This window comes from Triticum dicoccoides, chromosome 7B (genome assembly GCF_002162155.2).
Source record: "Triticum dicoccoides isolate Atlit2015 ecotype Zavitan chromosome 7B, WEW_v2.0, whole genome shotgun sequence".
Taxonomy (NCBI): Eukaryota; Viridiplantae; Streptophyta; class Magnoliopsida; order Poales; family Poaceae; genus Triticum; species Triticum dicoccoides.
Window position 1 is genome coordinate 264,954,394 of NC_041393.1, and position 6,726 is coordinate 264,961,119.

Here is a 6,726-nt window from a genome sequence, read left to right on the forward strand (position 1 = left end):
GCTTGCCATCCACGCTAAGGAGAGTCCCATCCGGACACGGGAGGAGTCTTCTGTCTAGTATCTCTACTCCTAATGAAGCAGTTGATGAATAGTCTTCCGGTTTATTTTCGCTGGTTTTTTCGTCTCTCCTGCCACCTTCGTCTGGTTTTTTTTTCGTTTGGTTTTTTCGTCCCTCCTCACCCCCACGCACGCTCCTCCAGGAAAAACTCGAGTGACCCCATATGCCCTATCCCTAACCCGCTCTCGTCTCCCTCAGACGCAGCCGGCCGCGGAATCGATCTCATCTCCGATCTCCCTGCCGCCGACTCTTCGTAGCCGCCACCCACGTACGAGTTCGTACGTTACCGCCGTCGTCGTCCTAAGGTAGACGCCGCGGCCGCGTCTCCAGGGCAGGGCGGCTTGAATCCCTGTCGCCAGGATCGCCCCCGCCGACGTCCGAGGGGGAGACGACACCGCCGCGGTGATGGTACGTTTCATACGTAGTTCGTTTCGTTCGTCTCCACTATCGTAATTCATTCCGAGGAACCCATCTCGCCACCGTCGCCTAGACCCGCCCAGCTGGCGCATCGCCGTTGTCCGTCGTCCTGCACTAAGCTTGACGTCGCCCGCCTCCGTCCTCCCCATTCTCAAATACTCCTTTCTCAGGCGACGGTCTCTCTCTCTCTCTCTCTCTCTCTCTCTCTCTCCCGTTTCTTCAGGATTTTTTTATCAGCCGCGTATTTTGGTGCAGTAATCAGCAATGTGATATGTTGTTTGTCCGTTCTTTGTGCAGCTGTTGCCGGGGCAGCGAGATTCCTTTGGTTTTGTTGTTCAGAGACTGCAAAATTTGGGGAGAATGAGTTTGTGTGTTCCACAAGCATCAAGGTTCTTCAGTACAATGCTCAAGGTTCGGTGTGTATTTGTAAAATTAAGGGTCACTGCATTCAGTTTATGCTACCTCATATGTATGGTCCTTCCACTATTGATTCTTGCTTGCATATTATGTGTATATTAGAAATTAAGTTCCCCTAGTTAGAAGTAACCATAGATTCATGTTTTACAAAACTATTCGGGGAAGTTATTTTGTTTGTCTGTCGAAGTGTTGGGATTTGTAATTCGGTGGAAGAGGCAGAGGGCGCAAGGGGTCTGGTTGGGTTGGAAGGAATGGCAGCGATTTACGATGGCCCGGTGATGACTGAGACCTACTTCGCTGCTCTGGTAAAAAAACTTCTGCTTGAGCTCCAATCCCGGTCGGCTGGATACCCTTTAAGGACAAGCTGAAAAGTTTTTGCAAAACTCAAGTAAGAGCAATCAGCGGGGACTGCAACAAGCTGGCTCATGGCCTGATCTCACATGCAAGAGTATTTGGGAATTAGATTAGCATGGGAGATGTTCCCACCCAATTGCACGATATCCTTTGTAGCGAACGTGTGGAGCTGGGCTTGTAATGGGTGTATTAGCATTAAAAAAATTGTACGTTAGAGACTTAGAGTACGTAGCGCAAAATTTGAAATTCAGGACAGAGAAGACTAACCACGACTTGGATTCACATCTCCCCACATTCTTCAACTTTTTGTCTAATTTCTGCATCACCACTAGAGTTAACGAATCAAACCTACTGATGGAATTTGTCCTATGGGTGTGTAACATGAACATGTGTTACGAGAACAGCGATGTGATGCTCACGGAAGAGGAGGTCAAGGAGGTAGATGCGCTGATAATGCATTGATACATGTATGATATGTGCCCGCAAAAAGTTAGTGTAACAAAAATCTCACACCCAGTTTTAATTTTGCAACTTATTTTATTGCCTGTAGCAACACACAGACATTTTGTTTCAGAAATCAGTAGTAGTAAATTACTGAAAACCTTGTGTTTGATTTGATTTAAGTTCTCAGCTCATGCAGGGGTGGGCAACAAATCGTCTTTCACTTGCATCTCGTCAGTCGGTAAATCTGCAGTTTTTGAATGAGGTATATAGTTGAATTGTTTGGTACAGTGTGCAATATGTTTGACATGCCTAAATATTAATCAATATGATGTATCTCAGAATACCCTAAATTTAGAGGACAACTTCGCAATGGCAATCCGTTGTGGGACCTTATTGAAGGACGGGAGGAAAATGAATTATTGCACTATACAAAATTGTTAACCGGTATTTGACCATTACGACTTCTTCCCATCCTTCATATATCAAAGAAAAAACAAGTCAATTTGTCTTCACTCTTCACTGGTATTTCTTTGTGATGGCAGGCCCTTAATCATCATCTCCTTTTAATTCAAACATAATGCTTATGTGCAAAGAAGCATGTTGTTTGCTTATTTTTCTCGCATGTCTTGTGAAGTGACATGCTATTTATTGTATTCAGGTTACATCGGCTATGGTTCCTTCCTTTTTAGAATAGAATTGCCGACAGATGATCACTCAATCATGTTCTTATATATGGTAACCTTTTCTCACCATCCATTATCCGTGCGGTTATTCCTTTTGTACAAAAATCTTACCATTAGGGAATACTGTTCACAACTGCTCTGCTATTTGTGACTCGGTTCTAGGCGATGAAGGCAAACTATCTGTTTATTAGGATTTAATATTTGTTTACCAAGTGAAAGTAATGAACCCATTTCAACATACTAAGTGTATCTTTATGAGATCAAATGCTTGGAATTACGAGTATGGTTTCAGCATGTTTACAGAAAAATGCATTGTTTTACTCTACTCATCCGTTATTGACGACTTCTATAAGGCCATGTATTTTGTTGATATTACTTCGAGGGTAACCTATGGATGATGATCGAGAATCAGTTCTAAATTCAAATCAAGTGCAACTTTTCTCTGTATTAGTACTGAAACCATGATAATATTCTCAGTGTATGATCCTACAAATAAACCATTGCATTTCTCATTCTTAGCAACATTTGTAGATCCTTAGCAACTCTTGCACAGTTACTGCATCATCATGCAAGGTACTGTTTTGTATTGGATTTTGTTTCTCATGCTTGCTAAAAATTTCATTCATGTATTTGATTTCCTTTTCACTATTAGATGTTGAGAGCCTAAAGAATGCACTAGAATAGCGATGTGATGCTCACGGAAGAGGAGGTCAAGGAGGTAGATGCGCTGATAATGCATTGATACATGTATGATATGTTCTCGCAAAAAGTTAGTGTAACAAAAATCTCACACCAAGATTTAATTTTGGCAACTTATTTTATTGCCTGTAGCAGTGCAAAGACTTTTTGTTTCAGAAATCAGTAGTAGTATTTGATTTGATTTAAGTCTCAGTTCACGCAGGGGTGCGCAGCAAATCGTCTTTCACTTGCATCTCGTCAGTCGGTAAATCTGCAGTTTTTGAATGAGGTATATAGTCGAATTGTTTGGTACAGTGTGCAATATGTTTGACACTCCTAAATATTAATCAATATGATGTATCAGAATACCCTAAATTTAGAGGACAACTTCGCAATGGCAATCAGTTGTGGGACCTTATTGAAGGACGGGAGGAAAATGAATTATTGCACTATACAAAATTGTTAACCGGTATTTGACCATTACGACTTCTTCCCATCCTTCATATATCAAAGAAAAAACAAGTCAATTTGTCTTCACTCTTCACTGGTATTTCATTGTGATGGCAGGCCCTTAATCATCATCTCCTTTTAATTCAAACATAATGCTTTATATGCAAAGAAGCATGCTATTTGCTTATTTTTCTCGAATGTTTTGTTAAGTGACATGCTATTTATTGTATTCAGGTTACATCGACTATGGTTCCTTCCTTTTTAAAATAGTGCTATAAATCGTCGACATATGATCAATCAGTCATGTTCTTATATATGGTAACCTTTTCTCACCATGCATTATCCGTGCGGTTATTTCTTTTGTACAAAAATCTTACCATTAGAGAATACTATTCACAACTGCTGCTGTTTGTGACTCGGTTCTAGGGGATGAAAGCAAACTACCTGTTTATTAGGATTTAGTATTTGTTTACCAATAGAAAGTAATGAACCCATTTCATCTTACTGAGTGTATCTTTATGAGATCAAATGGTTGTAATTACAAGTATGGCTTTCTCAACATGTTTACAGAAAAATGCATTGTTTTACTCTACTCATCCATTATTGACGACTTCTATAAGGCCATCTATTTTGTTGATATTACTTCGAGGGAACAGGGTACACTACGGATGATGATCGAGAATCAGTTCTAAATTCCAATCAAGTGTAACTTTTGCCTGTATTATTACTGAAACCATGATAATATTCTCAGTGTATGATCCTACAAATAAACCATTGCATTTCTCATTCCTAGCAACATTTTTAGATCCTTAGCAACCCTTGCACTGTTACTGCATCATCATGCAAGGTACTGTTTTGTATTGGATTTTGTTTCTCATGCTTGCTAAAAAATTCATTCATGTATTTGTTTTCCTTTAAACTATTAGATGTTGAGAGCCTAAAGAATGCACTAGAACTATTAGATGTTTTCCTTTTCACTATTAGATGTTGAGAGCCTAAAGTCATCTGATGGCTTTCAAGAGAGTGCATTCGGCGGAGCAGGTGGCATCCTATTCCTCTCCTTAGATGTCATTGTCTATTCTCGTGCGACCCTGACTACTCCGCGATCTCCCGCCTGTGATCCACCTGTGCAAGCAAATTTTATGGTACACTACTATCTTGCTTCCCTCTCCTATTGATCCCATTTGCTTAGTTCATAGTTGTGTTTTTTTATTTTTTATTTTGTTCTTCAGCCAAGGATATCTCTTTATTCTTGCGGCCAAGGCGGAAGAAGCCCTGGATGCAAATGGAGAGCCTCCTCTGCCATCTCAGCATCAGCCGTAGGACGACGCTACACCTTAGCGCGGTGGACAGCTCAAAGGCCGCTTCTGATGAGATCATCAATCTCAAAGATATGGACCTCTCGAACGACAATGCCATTGTTGTTGTAAAACATGGTGATGGTGTTTCAGTTGAAATAGGAAAGGGCAGTCGACCCGAGGCTACCCTTATTCAGGTTTCAATACAGGGCAGTGCCTTTATCGATGGAAGCCGTATCCTCTGACATAAGTAACTTATTCCTCCTTATTTATATCTTATATCTTCAACTGCAATGACATCAAAACAGTGTCAGGATTATAGACATGTATCGTCATTCGAATATTGTCCGATGTGGATCTTGTGATGCCAGACATCGGTCTATATCGCTCTTGTGACATCAGACATCATGCTATGGCTCTGATGACACTGGCGATGGAGCTGGGGCAATATTGTTAGGTTCTTATGCTCATAGTGATGTGGTATTGTCATGTTCTAAGGAGAGATTCAGAGAAAATTATAGAAGTTAGTATTAAATAATGTTATGTCAGATTACATGTTAGCTACACAGGTGTACCCTACAAGAAATTACTTTACAATAGAAATGCAGGCACGTCCCTGAAACTAGACTACGACATTCCTGAAAATAGACTTCAGTCTGGGAGTTGAGAATTGTTCTGGTGTTTCTCTGAAGCGGTATGTCATGTCTGAATGTTTGCTTAATTTAGGTGTATACTCTCTCCGTCCCAAAATAGATGACTCAACTTTATACTAGCTTTAGTACAAAGTTAGTATAAAGTTAGGTCATCTATTTTGGAATGGAGGGAGTATATAGATACAAGATAAAACAGAAACACACTAATTCTATGATCAGATTTGGGCATACAAATGGCTCTCAATTATATAGAAAAGTAGAAATGGATGTACTATAGTAGCATATGTTCACGTTGAGGGTGAAAATGTTATGTGTAGGAGGATCCATTGACAACAATAGAAAGGTTCTGATTTTGAATTTTGTCAAGTTCAGTTCAGATTTAATTATACTTCCTCTGCACTATTTTTGTTGTTGATTTTGAAAATTTTGTCATGAATTTTTGACAGCCATGAGTGTTTTGGAAAACAATGAAATCCTTGTTGAGGGCTTACAGTTCCTAAAATGGTGGCCTACCATGGTTTATTTTATCTAAGCCATACAATGTGATTTTACATACCATCACTCCTTATTACATAGATAGATACGTTATTTATGTGTTCTCCATACAATGTGCAGGGCACAGGGCGTAAAATTAATAAAGTATATGTACATCTGGTTTTGGTAGTTTCATAAGATTAATGAAATATAGGATATTGAAATATGAAGGGGAAGGAGAAGGAGGAGGGAGGGGAAGGGGCGCAGGGTGCAAAGTTAATAAAGTATACGAAAGATAAACATATGAATTTGATAACACAACTGAAAATGTAGGGTATTATAATGATGTACATCTGGTCTTCGTAATTAGGGTGTTCCCCCGGCCCTACCCAACTAGGCATCATGTCCCTCGTCATAGCCCGCGACAAGAAGAAAGAGAGGGTGGGATGGATGGGGATCGAAGGAAGGGAGAGACAGTGATATTTTTACTATTAAAGGGAGTCTGTGACAGTAATGGTACGTTGTCGTACACCCATCCCTCCCCTTGACTTTTCCCATTCGTCCATCTGCCCTAACTCATGCAAGATCTTCTAAGGGAAAGAAAATTGTCATGCAATCCCTTATGTCAATTCCCATAAGGCAAGTTTCTCCTCCACGTGTTTCAGTTTGATTATTTTGGGTAAATCAAGCGTCGCCTCACCAGATTTCACTGTGCCTACTTGCATAATGTGCTATGCCTTCTCCTATTCTCCCATGGGTGCCGCATCCCCATGCCGACGACCTTCTCCTACATGTTGTGT

General features: G+C 40.4%; 1 long non-coding RNA gene across 34 annotated transcripts; it reads left to right on the forward strand.

Annotated features, from left to right (window-relative positions):
• Positions 1 to 220: 220 nt before the first annotated feature.
• LOC119336720 lies at positions 221 to 5,142 on the forward strand. Of its 34 annotated transcripts, none has more exons than XR_005162754.1 (9): positions 221 to 466; positions 773 to 886; positions 1,887 to 1,952; positions 2,030 to 2,134; positions 2,349 to 3,340; positions 3,416 to 3,520; positions 3,736 to 3,819; positions 4,428 to 4,646; positions 4,734 to 5,142. It is a non-coding gene; the product is annotated as an uncharacterized LOC119336720 (long non-coding RNA). The 34 variants fall into 34 exon arrangements; XR_005162760.1 differs by having other exon boundaries at positions 4,486 to 4,646; XR_005162770.1 differs by having other exon boundaries at positions 4,522 to 4,646.
• The last annotated feature ends 1,584 nt before the right edge of the window (positions 5,143 to 6,726 follow it).